Source organism: Asterias rubens, chromosome 1 (genome assembly GCF_902459465.1).
Source record: "Asterias rubens chromosome 1, eAstRub1.3, whole genome shotgun sequence".
In the NCBI taxonomy this organism is placed as follows: Eukaryota; Metazoa; Echinodermata; class Asteroidea; order Forcipulatida; family Asteriidae; genus Asterias; species Asterias rubens.
Window position 1 is genome coordinate 5,019,033 of NC_047062.1, and position 15,919 is coordinate 5,034,951.

A 15,919-nucleotide genomic window follows, 5' to 3' on the forward strand; every position below is an offset into this window, starting at 1 on the left:
AATCCCTGCTCTCCCAACCAGAGGATAAACTTGACCTCAAACGGACAGTGGAACTTGCACAATCAATGCAGCTTGCAGGTGACCAGGCTAAAATGCTGACAGCCAGTGCCACCACTGAATCCAGTCCCAGCATCAACGCTTTTCGAAAGAAACAAGCTCAACGGTCAAAAACAGGTCAGTCCAATCCTCATCAACAATCATAAAATGGTACCAAACTAACACAGCAACAAGATCAATTTCCACAAGGTCGTCTGGGCCGGTCTTGTGAAAATTTTGGAACTTTCCACAAGCGGTGAGAATGCCCCGCCTACGGCAAAACTTGCTGCAAATGTAACAAACTAAATCATTACGGTGATTACTGCAGACGCAGCCGCCGAATTCACACCGTTAACCCCGAATCTTACTCGGAGGAGGAAGCCTCAATCGCCGATGATCAGGAACTGTTCCACATTAGAGCTCTCGACAACACCAACTTGAACTTAAAGCACGATATCCACGCCACACTTATAATAAATGGCAGACACGTTCCCAACCAACTAGACACAGGTGCACGCTGTAACGTCCTACCAATAAAGATATTCAACGTCATTGCACCGCCCAAATCTATCGACAATACTAAGCCTACTACACTTGTAGCATATGGAGGGAATGAGCTCACGACAATCGGCCAAGCCACAGTGCCATGCAACATCGAGTCATCACAAGCATGCACACACCATATGATTGACTTTCACATTGTAGACTCGCGAGTGAAAGCAATCCTTGGATTGACCGATTGCCTTCGACTAGGCCTGCTGTCAGTTAACAACATCATGTATCACGTCGCAACCGACTCAACATCTACACAGCTCTTTACAGACTACAAAGACCTGTTCGACGGCTCCCTCGGGTCACTACCTGTCATCTACTCCATGACCATCGACCTTAACGCCACACCAGTTGTTCGCCCCCAAGACGCATTCCAGCAGCAATGCAAGACAAGGTCAAGTCCGAACTAAAACGCATGACTACCCTCGGTGTAATCACTCCGGTCTCGGAACAAACAGACTGGGTGTCCTCCATGGTCGCAACTCATAAGAAAAACACCGAAGAGATTCGCTTATGCATCGACCCTCGCGACCTTAACCAAGTTCTGAAGCGCCCGCACCACCCTACACGAACAGTAGAGGAAGTTGCGGCACAGATGGATGGTGCCACTGTTTTCTCAGTGCTCGACGCTAAATGTTCCTTCTGGCAGATCCCCCTCGATTATCAGTCATCATTGCTATAACTACTTTCAGCACACCACACGGCAGGTACCGGTTCCTCCGTATGCCCTATGGTATTTGTTCTGCCTCTGATGTATACCAGAGAACCATGGAACAATTATTCGCTGATTTGCCATGCTCCATCATCGTAGATGACATACTAGTTGGTGGACGTAACAAAGAAGAACATGATCGAAACCTCCAAGCTGTCCTTAATCGGATTTGCAAAGTCAACATGCGTCTCAACCCCCAAAAATGCAGATTCGGTCTCGCACAAGTATCATATGTCGGTCACGTATTCACCGCCACTGGCCTTCGGCCCGATCCAGCAAAAGTCAGTGCTATTACCGACATGCCCCCACCTGAGGACGTCACTGCCCTACAACGCTTCCTTGGCTTGGTGACATACCTGGCCAAGTTCATACCGAACCTAAGCGACTTTGCAGCCCCACTACGCGAGCTCACACGTAACGACGTCCACTGGTGCTGGTTAGACTGCACAACGCAGTGTTTTTGGAAATCAAGGACAAGATCGCTCACGCACCGACACTCAAGTACTTCGACGTCAAGAAACCAATCACAGTGACATGCGATGCCTCAAAGTTTGGCCTTGGTGCAGCTTGCCTGCAAGAGGGTGACCCCTAGCGTACGCCTCACGCACTATGACCGACACCGAACAACGGTATGCACAGATCGAGAAAGAACTGATTGCTGTCGTGTTTGCCTGCACCAAGTTCCATGACTACATCTACGGTAAAGACATTATCGTTGAAACTGATCACCAGCCATTAGTCACTATCGTCAAGAAGCCCCTGCTTAGCGCCCCTGCCCGGCTCCAACGCATGCTTCTTCGCTTGCAGAAATACAACATCACCCTTGTGTACAAAAAAGGGAAAGAACTTTTCATCGCAGACACTTTGTCACGCGCTCCATTGACAACCACTGATAACGACAACCTCGACCTGGAAGTCATGACCCTCCTACCAATCTCGGATACACGACTTGCACAGCTCAAAGCAGCAACTGCCGCGATGCCACCATGCAACAACTAACTGCTGTCATCAGCCGCGGATGGCCTTCACACGTCAACAACGCCCCTCCGGATGCTCGCCCCTACTTTCCATTCAGAGAAGAACTGACCCTCGAACGCGGCATCATTCTGAAGGGACAAAAGGCCATCATTCCCAAGTCGCTTCGTACAGAATACACTAAACTATTGCATGAAGGTCACCCAGGTATCGAAGCTACCAAACGCAGAGCCAGAGATAAAGTTTACTGGCCTTCAATGTGCATGGATATCGAACAGTCCGTCTCAGAATGCACAGAATTCTCAACCTCCCTCCATTACTCGTTACCAAGTGAGGTTTTATGCTGATAATTGTTTTGAGTAATTACCAATAGTGTCCACTGCCTTAATAATGGTTACAACCAACCAGAAACTTCAATCATTGGTTCAGTCATAACTAATTAAGAGAAGTAACCTCTTCTGAGAAACATGTGGGTTTGTGAAGTTTAATTAAATCCAATATATTCAAAATTATTTTTGGAATGATTATTCAATTACATGAATCAATACTATTTACAGTACTTAACGAAAGGGTATACCTTTGGTAAATACCTGAACAAGTATTTACCATTAACCTTTTTGAGAAACCTGTGAGTTTGTAAAGTTTAATTGAATCTAATATATTCAAAACTATTTTCGGACTCGATATTCAGTTACCTTCAATCACAACTAATGCAACATGGGTGTCTTTGAACCAATACTATTTAAGAAGGGTATACCTTTGATAATTACCGTACAAATGATTACCATCTAACTTAATTGATAAAAAGCAATGCAGCTGTTGATAATGTATTTATAACATGTTGAGAAACATTTCCATTCAGAGGAATGAGGTTTTAGAGAGATGGGTTCAAAAACAAATTATTTTTAGAAACTCAGACTGTGTCTTCCTGCGGAGATGAAACTAGTATCTGGTGACCCCATCAATTATGGCGTAAGAATTTAATTATATTTTAGATCTAGAAATATATTCTATTTTTATTTGCCTTGACAATCTCAGTTACAGGCAGCCTACTCTCAAGGGGTGTCATGGCCGAGTGGCCAAGGGCGATGGACTCAAGTTCTGTAATTTACAGAATGTGGGTTTGAATCCTGGCCCGTTCAGCCGCAACACTTGTCTGCTTGAGCAAGGCACTTTATGATAATTGCTTCTCTCCACCCAGTACAAATGGGTAACGGTAAAGGGATGGGGAGTAACCTGCGATGGACTGACATCCTGTCCTGGGCCTAGTTTCTATATAAGGCTGATTATCAGTAAAAAAAAAAATGCTGGACAAATTTATCTGCTAAGCACAAAATGAGTGGGGCACCAGTCGCAACAGTATAAACATTTTTGGAATGTTGGCTGGTAACCTGTTTGCGCTAAGCAAGATTTTCATGGGCTTACCAGGTTTTTGTGCTTACGGACTTTATGAAATTGAAAAAAATGCTTGACAAATTTATCTGCTAAGCACAAAATGAGTGAGGCACCAGTCGCAACAGTATAAACATTTTTAGAATGTTGGCTGGTAACTTGTTTGCGCTAAGCAAGATTTTCATGGGCTTACCAGGTTTTTGTGCTTACAGACTTTATGAAATTGGTCCCAGGTGGAATAGGAATATTCTCATTCGTAATTCAATGCCAAGGAAACTCGATATAAAAAAAACGGCCTGAAGATGAGTCGTATTGGCCAGGGGACAGACTTTTATTCTTCACGGGTCATTGGAGATGTTCAGGCCTATGGTCAGTCATGATGGAGGTGACAACAACATGTAGTTAAGACCCATACTAAGGCAATGATCGGATATCTGTACTGCACAGTTTGCATATCAAGTTACTACATTTAGGAGAAAACAACAAGTACAAGAAGAGTAATTGTAAATAACACAAAACCAGTATTTAAAACTACTCTATGCAAGCTGTCTATTTTGGTTTAGGTATTATTTTTTTTTAAAGATATTTGTAGCTTAAACTATTAGTGAATTATTGGCGGTGACACATGATTTTTATATAGATATATATTTATCTTTGTTAAATAAGAAACTTAACGACAATTATGTAATGAATTTTTTCTGCAAAACTTGTTTTATATCTCACAATGACTAATAATGTAATTCTCAGGCTATGCATTATTTTGGTTAATAGTGTACACATTTTTTAAAGAACCCTAAACATATTTTTCATTGGTTTATAAAGTTTGAACTTTGTAAAGAATAAATTATAATAAAAAATAGAAAATTTATATTTTGAACTGTTTGGTATTCTTTATATTGTAGACAATGCTTGAAACTTTCCTCTCAAGCAAATTTAAATCTGACGTTTTTATATACGACGTTTAATAAGTTTAAAACTTTCTCACTTGCAAACTAGTGCGTTGTCGCACTTGTAAGTATACGCGGTTGTTCTATACAGTGGCAGAACAGAGAGCAAGTAAGCACAACTAACTTGGTCATTCCACCCGTACACAATAAAGACAATGCACACTATTGGTTATTGTCAAAGGCCAGTCTCTCACTTGGTGTATCTCAACATATGCATAAAATAACAAATCGGTGAAAATTTGAGCTCAAAATCTAATTCTGAGGTCACGAAATCAAATTTGTGGAAAATTACTTCTTTCTCAAAAACTACGTTACTTCAGATAGAGGGAGCCGTGTTTCCAAATGTTTTATACTAACAACAGCTCTCCGGTGCTTTTTTTTTTACCAAGTAACTGTATGCTAATAAATATTTTGAGTAATTACTAATAGCGTCACTGCCTTTAAAAATACCCGTCTGTTTTTCACAGAAATCGGTGAAAGAACCGAGTATTCGGTGCTTACACACATCGGTGTAAGGGTAACGCCAAATAAAAGTCGTATCTACGAGTAAATTAAACATGTTTTATATCGTTGTGGTGCCCGCTGCTGAAACATAGCAGCGATAATTGTTCCCATACACCACCCGTTGTGCATTATAAAGTGCAGACGAGCATTTAGGGTGATGCGGTTTATTACAAGTACTTGTTAACCTATTGTTCCGACGCGCTTTTCAAATTGTCGTCTGCGGTAACTTGGAGCGATGACCTTCACCGAAATACGAGAGAATACGTTGTCAGTTTAAGTAATATCAAAACAATCCAACCCGTGTTGTAAATCGAACAAAGTTTTAAATTAAGATACTTTGCGGACTATTTTGATTTACTACGCAGTAGTGTCGGTCATTTATGGGGACACTTAAGGAAAACAATGTTGGTCACACCATCCATCGGTCAAGCGTTGACAACGCTTTTGATTGGTTAAATCGTTCGCTCATCTGCATACTGACATAATAAATGCCCTTATATGGCATGGTGACTCGTTGAAACAGGCTTCCATGTCATGTTGGCAAACGAAATTCCCGCGGCCCTTTCACTACGCTTCTGTAGACTTGTAATACACGAAACTTCAATCGTTGTGCACGATTTTACCGCTAACCCTGTCAATCTTTTATTAGTCCTAAACTATTTTTAGGGGGGGGGGGGCACTAGAACTTTGTCCAAGCAAATTAAAGATACTTGATGCAATCCAAGTTGACATAGAACACAAAGCTACAGTTATTTAAGCTGTAGAATGTGGGACTTTTGGATTTTGGCAATAATGTAAATGCCATTACATGACATAATTCAGTATCAGTTCAAGAAATATGCGCCCCCGCACTGTAAAAATATATTAGTCAAAACAACACTACGTATAGTCATATTTTGAGACATAGACATGATTTTGATGTAAATTAGTCAAATCATGCCTTACATACCATGTTTTGACTAATGTAGTTTTAGAGTGGGATCCGCCCTTGAACAAAATAACTCCCAATCTTCGTGTAGGAAAGGAGGCCTATAAGTGTTTCCTCTCTTAAACTTACTCCATTTAATTGTTTGAAAATTTGACTACTTAGGCAGTGGACACTATTGGTAATTACTCAAAATAATTATCAACATAAAGCCTCACTTGGTAACGAGTAATGGGGAGAGGTTGATAGTATCAAACATTGTGAGAAACTGCTCCCTCTGAAGTGACGTAGTTTTCGAGAAAGAAGTAATTTTCTACGAATTTGATCTACGAATTTTATCAAGTTTAGAACTTGAGGTCTCGAAATCAACCATCTAAACGCACACAACTTTGTGTGACAAGGGTTTTTTTTTTCTGTCATTATTATCTCGCAACTTCGACGACCAATTTGAGCTCAAATTTTCACAGGTTTGTTATTTCATGCATATGTTGAGATACACTAAGTGAGAAGACTGGTCATTGACAATTACCAATAGTGTCCACTGTCTTTAAGTCGACTTATTTTCTTTGATTGAGGAAAACACTCCAATTGCTGTTTGTTACCAACCAAATCGGCCCATTATAAACAAAGTTATATAACCCTGTGTTATATAATAGAACCATTTTAGATGGTTTGACAACGAGTAATTGTTAACCATTGGGAAAATGACGCTGACCCATCGTAAACACAGGTCATCCGCACTAATTAGCCTATATTTTTGGTTAGGGGAAATTTGTAAGACATACCAATGGGGATTCGAACCCATCCCGCTACGTGTGTGTATTATGCAGTTTCTGGTTTTGAAGAACTCTATTATATAACTCTAATGGGTAGACATTCACTTAATAGGAAAAGAAAAAGAAACTGAGAACTGGTGGAGATTGTGGCATGTCACTTCATGAAAGACTTCTTGTTATGCAAATAAGGAGATTCGGGCACGGGTTTCGAAGCCCTCGTTATGTGGCCGACAGCACAGTCATTACTGGATGTGTCGCGCTGGAGGATAGTCGTATCTCTCGGCTCAACTTAGGGTCTTGGACGTCGCGTTTTCTGATGAACTTTAGTCATAAATTTGTCAAAATTGTCGCAATTTCTGACGAACTTTAATTGTAAATTTGTCGAAATTCTCACCAGGGTTGATTATTTTGTCAAAACTGTTTGCACGTTTCAAATGGTGATGTGTTAAAAGGCTTGGCCAAGTTTCTGAAGTCGAGGCCTACACTGTACAAACGAAGTATGCATGTTCTTGTTGTGTGTTTGCTGTTGTCACATGGCTGGAAAGTTCCGTACAAAAAACTGCAGCGTCTCAACACATAATTCATTGTTGGGCCATTCACTACATATTATCAGTAATTCCACGAAGTTCTCTTGCTCTGACTACAGACTTTTTTAAACCATAATAAACTTCGGTGTTGAGCTTGGGTGGTTTGAAGAGCTCCCCTGAGTTGCGTAGTTTGAGGTGTACAAATACAACTTCATGGCCGAAGCAGAAACACATCGAGCCATACAAAATAAGGTAAGGCTTTGGGACACTTACCCAAAATTGTGAGTGTTTCGTACACAAAAAAATGCCTGAGTTCATGAACAAGTGAAATGACGATATACCACATGTGGATGGGTCTCTTTGGTTAAATGTACGAGTTAATTAAAAAAAGAAGGGCATCCAATTTATATTACTCCATAAATAGTTGTTTTTGTTTTCCTTGTCCATTTGTTGTCTTCTTCATAATCGTGAGATTTTTCTTTATTTTTTTTATTACACAAAATAAGGCCACACATTTCTAATTCAACTTTAAAAGTCCTTGTTGCTGTCCCTGTCTATTTGTCTACTTTTAAGGACGTATCGGATGCATTTCAAAATGCGTTTTTTTTACTGAGAATTGTATGTATTCATTTTAATTTCATTTATTTTTCGGTTCAGTGCCCACATGTTAGTTAAAAACATCTGCATTTATATAGGATTTTAATCAATCAAACGGTACTAAAAATAAAGGTATTCGTTGTTTCTTAAGTGTTTGATTAATTTTCCTTTATTTTACTTGAAATGTAGCATTGATTGAGACGGAGAATACTACTGTGGGCCTGGCAGCTGTGAGAGGTGGAGCAAGACCGGAAGACCAAGCAGTCAGCTGCGAGCTACCAACACCCAGCAGCCTAGAGCAAGCTACCGCCCAGCCAAGCTTCAAGAGACATCGATGGCACTGTTTGATGTGACAGGTATAACAAACTGAAAATGAGTCTGATTCTATTGTTTCGTTTTTGACTTTTAATATTGTTTTTATCCGTGTTTTTGTTTCTTGTCCGTTTTTGTCATGTCCGTTTGTTTTACAATCTCTTGTTTTAAAGAGGCTCCCCTGACACAAACCAAGCACCTCCATTTCCCTACTTTTATTACTTGATTTATTGTTTATTTGTATGCCTTTTTGTTGTAAACCAGTGAAATGGAAATGGGAAACAATGTCTCTGAATTGAAGTGAAATACTAAGTATTTTTGTTTACCCATTGACACTGATGTCAAAATCACAGGCACATTACTCGGGTGGGTGGGATTAGAATCCACAGATCTTCAAAAAATTAAGTGCATGTTTTAAGAATGTTAATACCAATATTTTTAACTAATGTTGCTGTTTATCTCTCTTCCTATATATTGTAATATTTGTACTGGCCATTCTTTGATATTTAACATTTACTTTTTGAACCTTCATCTTTTAAATAGGCCTACATGTATGGATTAATGATTTTCAAGTTTTTATGATGTATTTTGTAAGTTTTAGTTTTTTTTTATAATGAATCCAACCGTATGTGGTTGCAAATAATACCTTACCTTGCAATTCTAGACCAGCGTTTTGCTAACTATTAAAATAACTCTAACAATTATTTGTATACTTCATTTTCTTTTTCAGGTGCTCCTATCTTTGTGCCAACAACTCTCAAGAGAATGTGCCAGATGGAGTTGAAGATCTATGGATGTGTGGTTTGTGGACGTACATTGGAGTCGTCGCTGGAGTCATCGCCGGATTCAGGTAAGGAAAACTTGGCACCATCCGACCTCCACTATTTAAGTTCACTTTTGAACATTATGCTGCCCTTTGTCCTTCTAAAAGCCTTCATTGCTTTTTATCTCTCAAATGGCAGCAAACACAGTCTAGTAAGAATAATGGAGACGCATTGCCAATTTTATTTTTCAATGTTTAAGTTGATAGACTTGTGCATCGAAAAACAACATCAATGAGTTGTTCACATTATTAATAAACAATTGAATTGAATGTGCATAAAACTTATGCGATGAGTTCTGATGGTTCTCAAAAGAAAAGAAAAGATAGTTCCCTAAAAAATACATTACTGATTAAGCGCAATAGTGGAGGTCGGATAACGCAAGTTATCCTATATCAAGATCAAGACAAGACAAGGCGAAGACTTCGAAGTGTAAGAAAGAATCTAACCCGTTCTCTTGCAGAGCCCCACCCCTCGTACCACCCCTCCCCCAATGATATTTGGCGACCTTGTTGATGTTGTCCTTGCTTGTGCAGCTTTCCTGGTGACTTTAGAGTTTCTTGGCATTTCTTGATGTGCATATTGGTCGAAGCCAATGATGCTTTTTAATTAGGAGACTGGTCTTACTGGAAATTTCTGTCAGGGTTGATACTTCAAGTCGTCAGTTGTCATGTTTATTTATAATTGTCATGATTAAAGGTTTCAAACAATATGTAACAAAATCCAAATTTACCCATTTCAAAATAATTGTCTATTACTAAGTGCTAAGTCATAAGTTATTTCAATGTAATCATTATGCATTCCAAGTACTCTGTTCTAAATCAACATTCATTTTATGATTAATGTTTGATTTGAGAGTAGTAAAAAGATAATTTAGTCAAGCTAAATTAATATTTACATATTCCTAATATTAGCATGAAATCAAGTCTGAATGTATTATAGAGATTTCCAAATAACTAAATCTTTAAAATGTTGTTAAGTAATTAAAATATATAAACAACAAAGCTCAATGGGTGATTAATGTCTGATTTAGAAGTTAGTTGTAAATAAAGAATTTAGCCCTGCTAAATGAATATTTACTTATTCCTAATATCAGCATTACATCATTCCTAAATGTAGACATTTCAACTAGTTAAAGTAAATTACAAAAATCAAAAATAACAAAGCTGTAACACTTGCTCATAAAATAGTTTTCAAAGTAATATAACAGATTGGGGGGGGGGGGGTATGGAGAAATCTATTATAGCAAATCTTAAAATTGAATTGGCTCTTCTGCAAATACTTCAAAGCACCAGAATTAAGCGCTGCTAAAACACTGAGCTCCTTTAAAGCTTCAACGAATACAAACCCAGAAGTTGGCAAGATCAAGAGAAGAAAGGGTGGGTGAAAAACGCAGCCATGTGGAAAGACGTCAGTGGTGCCTAGGTAGGTATGAATGGTAAGATAGTAAGGCCTAGAGTATCAGTGTTGGCCTAGAGATAAGACTAACTCTCTACTCTTTCAGCAGGTTTACTGTGGAGAAAGGTTAAGTATAGCGTGTGACTGGCGTAGTACTTAGTCTTGTTTCAAAGATGCACATATCATTTTGATTGTGGTGATGCAACTCACTCAAGGACACTAAAAACAAGATCCTAAACAAAGTACAAGATAATGTCTTGAACCAAAACTAAGAACTACGCTGTCACAGTAAACGAAGTACTCGAGTAGAAGATGAAGACTCTCCTAGTGGTGTCCCTCAGTGACTAAAGGTCGGTGAGGTCGACAAATTTGAGCCGAGGTTGGAGCAAATTATCAGGTATAAGTATTGGGTAAGTGGGGTGAAAATAACCAAAGTTTCCTCCAGAGCCATTTGTCCACTGATTTGGGATTAAATGCTTTTCTCCACAGATTTGGGATCTAACCTTTATTTTCACAGATTTTTTATGTAACGTTTACTTCTTTTCTGCTTGTTTTCCACAGTCTGAACATGTTCCTCTTGAAGTCGGTGTTGTGGCAGCAGGTGATGTGCTTTGAAACTCGCAAATTGAGCAGACAAAACAATCCTGCAAAAGGATATAAGTATCGGGTGAAGTATAGTAAAATGAGGGTAATCGTGGGAAAGAAAAGTACCATTCTCTAAGTTAGCTTCTTACTTTTTTTGAATACTCTGAGCGTTTCCGTCAACAGTCTAGCTGTTACCATTTATTATGAACTCACTCTGGGGAAGTGAAGTCAATTCAATTCAGTTTTTACTTGCACCATGTATACTTTGCATCTGATTGGCTTACGGTCTCATGGTTTCACGCGTGCGCCCAGCTGCAGTGCGGTAATCTTCAATTTTTGAAGCAGCACTTTAAAGGGAGAAGAAGGAGGAGAAGAAGAAGAAGCGAAAGTATGGTCCATCCAGAAAGTTCTTTTCAGAACTGAGAAGTCTCCCGAATTTCAAAAATCTACTCTGCGGTAGATAGAGAAGTCGTCAGAATTCCGAAAACCTGCTTCGTGGTAGTAGAAAAGCAAGACAAGTTCTCTACGGAACATAATCTACCTTGATACCTCACCATGCAATGCCTATAATCCCATATATCTTGTTTTTGATTTCCACAGCCTGAAACCTGTTATTGCTTAAGAGGAAGTTTTGGCAAGCAACATGTCAGCCCTGGGACACCGTAGATGATATCGGTTTGGTAAAGTATGAGGGTTATCTCAGGTGTGGATGGTAAACCTGACTTTGGCTAATTGAAGTGACAGTCAGAGTGGTAACCTTCTGGGGGAAAAAAACCCTTTCAAGAGCATATCATGTTTTCATTTTGAAGATTATAAAGTAATTTGTGTGCTGAAATTGTCAATGTGCTGAGGAGTGATGCCTATATAGGCTTCACAGTGACAATTTCAGCACACAAACTACTTCTTAAACTTAAAAATGAAAACATGATCTGCTCTCATCAGAGACTGGAGTCATGCAGAAGAACCAGTGGACAACCAAACCAACAAATTTGGAAGATCACAAACAATTACATGGAGATAACAGATGTTAGTTGCCAGACAAAAAGGATGTGTCTTTTTAGCCTCTTTCTTTATTGGAGCATTCCCGTATAAATGTGGGACAACTCAACCGAGAAATTTAGAAGATCACAAACAAATCTTCATATAGATAACTTTTGAAGGAAAATCGAAACATGCAAAAAAAAAAAAAAAAAAAAAGATCCTACATTCGGACTTGACTTGTCCTCATAATAATATTCGATCTTGCTTTAATCTTTGAAACTTTCAACCACACAGGTTGAGATGATGACCTTGAAGATGACCTCTCGACACAGTTTGGACTGTTTACCACCAGCTGAAGAAGGGCTGTGTCAACTCTAGCCAGGGCCGAAATTCATAGAGCTGCTAAGCACCAAAATTTGCTTGTCATGAAATTTCTTCCTTCATAAAAACAGGATTATCGACTAAATTTCCATTTGTTGCATATTGCTTGTTACTGGCTGTACTAGCTGTTGTTTGCTTATCCTGAAAATCACGTGGAAATTTGGCTGGTTATCCTGTTTTTATCAAGGAAGAAATTTCATGCTTGGCAAATGTGCTTAGCAGCTCCATGAAATTGAGCCCTGATGACTCCACTACATTCAACCATTCAAGTGACGTAGCGATGCTGAGGCTAACCAACACTTGTTGGTACAAAAAGACAACAACATACCCTTAGGTAAGTTTTTTAATGAATCAAAGGTGCATAACTTGGGTAAAGGAATTAGTGTCTCAGAACTAGAAGCTTTGAATGTTTGAAATCATTGATTTAAAAGAATTCATTTCACAAACGTGGAAAAAACTTCATTCATCCGAGGTCAAGTTTTCCAGATTTTTTTTTTTTTTTTTTAACACATGAAGTTCAACAAAATCTGGAAAGGTTATGGGTTCGAATCCCAACCCTAGTTATGTATGCCTGTGTTTTGCTTAACTACTGATTATACAGTCACAACACCCATCAGTGTAAGGGTAAAAACCCAAATTAATAAACAATCTGGATAGTTGTGTCATTATAGTCCTACTGTTTGCATCTTCATTGAGTTTAAGAAGTGATTGGAGCTTGAGAAGAGTTATAAGCATTTAGACTTGTCTAGTCCTCGGAACAACTGATACTTAATTTCAAAGAGTTTATCAAAATAATCTTTGAAACTTTCAACCACAGGTTGAGATGACGACCTTGAAGATGACCTCTTGGGATACTAATTACACTTTTTGAGCTGACCACTAGCTGAAGGACTGTGACACGTCTGGCCACTACACGTTCAAATGTTCAAGTGATGTATGCCAGTGGAGGCTAACCAACACTTTTTTGGAAAGGAGCAAAAAGTAAACAACAGACAACTTTGTAAGTTTAACAAAACTCATTCTAAAGCATTCTTTTTGAAGCAAAGGTGCATCCCACAACTCCCATTTCAAATCCCATTTCAAATTAATTGAAGGTTTCAATTCGATTTGGAAGTATACACTAATTCGAATCATTTTATTTGCAATAAACACACAATTCAACTAACAGGTGGCAAACTTTTTTTTTTTTTTTTTATAATAGGAGGGACAAGTTTGTCAGAAAAAGATTTTCAAAAAATGCAAAAAGTTAAACAGAACCTATAATGTTGAGTCATGTTGTGCGTTCACGTTCAATGAGATGAAGAACATGTGCTCAACTTTATAAAGTCTGCAACGGTAAAACCTTATTAAACACAGACAATTATTGCTTAACAGAAACTGGTTACCAGTCAAAATTCAATATTCATTTGTTGTCCCACTCCTTCTTTTCTTTGCAAAGAAATTTGCTGAGCAGTATTTTTCTGCTAAACAGCCTAATGAAATTGGGCTTTGATTGGAGCTGGAGGAGAATTTTCTTTGCAAGCCATAACTATTCATCAAAACAAGTGATACTTGTATTGAAATAGTTTATCAAAATTAACCTTAGAAAATCATTCATTTTCTACCGCAGATTGAGTTTATGGTCTTGGAGATGACATACACCCAACATTGAGGCTAATCAACACTTTTTGGACTGAGTGCCACTAGCTGAAGGACTGTGCCAGTCAGCACCATTTCAAGCTCGATGAGTCTCTGCTACAAGTTCAATCAATAAAGCGACGATGTGAGGATATAACCATAATGATTTGGACTGGACAGCTGAAGATCCGGGGCATAGTTCAAGGGTCAAAGGGACAGGACATGATAACACTTTTCAGAGCCAACTCTAGATTTTCCACACCATGCAAAGCTTCAATGCTTTTTGGACTGTCACCGACTAAAGAAAGACTGTCGAGTTTAGCCAGATGATATACCCACATGAACTGAAATAATCTGGACCATGATGATGGCGCCATGTATGATGACACTCGGTGGGAGCTTTGGGTGTTTCTAAATGTGAGCTGCGGCTATGGCTGCAGATGTTGCTAAGGGACACATACTTTAAACATGTTCATGTGATGATCAAGCCACATCCACAGCCATTCATTCAGATATACAGCCTTATTGATGTTTACTCATAGGCCTTTTTTGAATCCATGAAAATCCCACATTGTACAAGTAGCTCAGTTACTCGCATGAGTTGATTTGATAACACTGGCACGCCTGGCCTCGTGACGAGCATTGTTGAACCATAATTGGAAATCAAATTAAAATATTTAAACCAAGCAGGCCTACAATATATGCTTTGGAATTTGATGGCGTCAAAGAAGTTAGAAATGCAAGTCTAAAGATTGATGCAGTTCAGAAACAAACAATCAAATGCGATTGCCACAAATGTCAGAAAGCAAGCAACTCAACTATGAGCCCTGCATTTAAACTTGTTAGCCAAAACCTTTTAACTACAAACGAGTGGAAATGCCAGGAACAATTAAAATAGGGTTACAGGGAATATTTGAACAAATTTCCAAACTAAAGTCACAAATTTATTTGATATGTTGGACATCTTTCAAAGACAAGCTTGGGTTTAGCCGTTGTCCTTATGGTACACTGCTTTGTAAAATAATTTATTTGGTGAAGGTAGAAAAACGGACAAAATTGCAAGGTTATTTTGTACCAGTATTTTGAGGTAATAAAATCATTTTTGTTAGATTAAATCTGTTCAATTTAATTTCTGTATAAATATAGATCCTTTATCTATACTAGTGTGTAAACTTGATACATTGTCTAATTAGATTCAAAGATGGGTGGGAAATTTCAAAGTGTAAATGAGGCAAAGTAGACCAAATGCATGTTGTATAGTGAATACGAGCAGGACTCTGTTGCAATGTGATCACAAATCATGGCAACAATCACAACACCAGGGCTGGGTGTCACACAAAATATGAGAAGCGTAACAGCTGTAACGCTTCTCGGATTGTGTACTCTAATTGCATATTACCCTGCGCATAACATCTCAAGACTTTATTTAGGCAATCTGAAAAAATGTAATGATTTTGCCAGTGGAATATTCTTTACTAAGTCTTTACTAAAAATGCATAAACTTAGGCCTATTGCTTGAAGTATTGCTTGAAATAATTTAATTTCAATCATGAGGTCTTTATAATTATGAGAATAATAAATAACTGACAATAAAGTCGAACAGAATAGAGTAATAAAATGGTTAGCGTGCACAATACCCACGTGTTCATGGGAATTGGCCAACCCAAGTGTTTGTTTGCTGTTATGTGTGAGTTTTTGTTTTAATATTAATTAAAATATCACCCCGTAATAATCGAAAGAATGTGGGGGGGGGGGGGGGTCATCAAATTTGGGTCACGTAATTGAAACAAATCACAAGGGGTAAGTCCAGCATTTTTATCAAATTTGGGCCTAAAATTAAAAAACTAGCAAGGGGGTAAGTCCGGCAGTTTTATCAGTTTT

At 38.5% G+C, this 15,919-nt stretch overlaps 2 long non-coding RNA genes across 2 annotated transcripts; both read left to right on the top strand.

Annotated features, from left to right (window-relative positions):
* Positions 1 to 7,067: 7,067 nt before the first annotated feature.
* Positions 7,068 to 12,494, top strand: LOC117306888. The gene is made up of 4 exons (XR_004521001.1): positions 7,068 to 7,598; positions 8,133 to 8,299; positions 8,986 to 11,739; positions 12,335 to 12,494. It is a non-coding gene; the product is annotated as an uncharacterized LOC117306888 (long non-coding RNA).
* Positions 12,495 to 12,591: 97 nt separating this feature from the next.
* LOC117297133 lies at positions 12,592 to 15,691 on the top strand. Its single transcript, XR_004519867.1, has 3 exons — positions 12,592 to 12,755; positions 13,239 to 13,421; positions 14,031 to 15,691. It is a non-coding gene; the product is annotated as an uncharacterized LOC117297133 (long non-coding RNA).
* Positions 15,692 to 15,919: the final 228 nt, after the last annotated feature.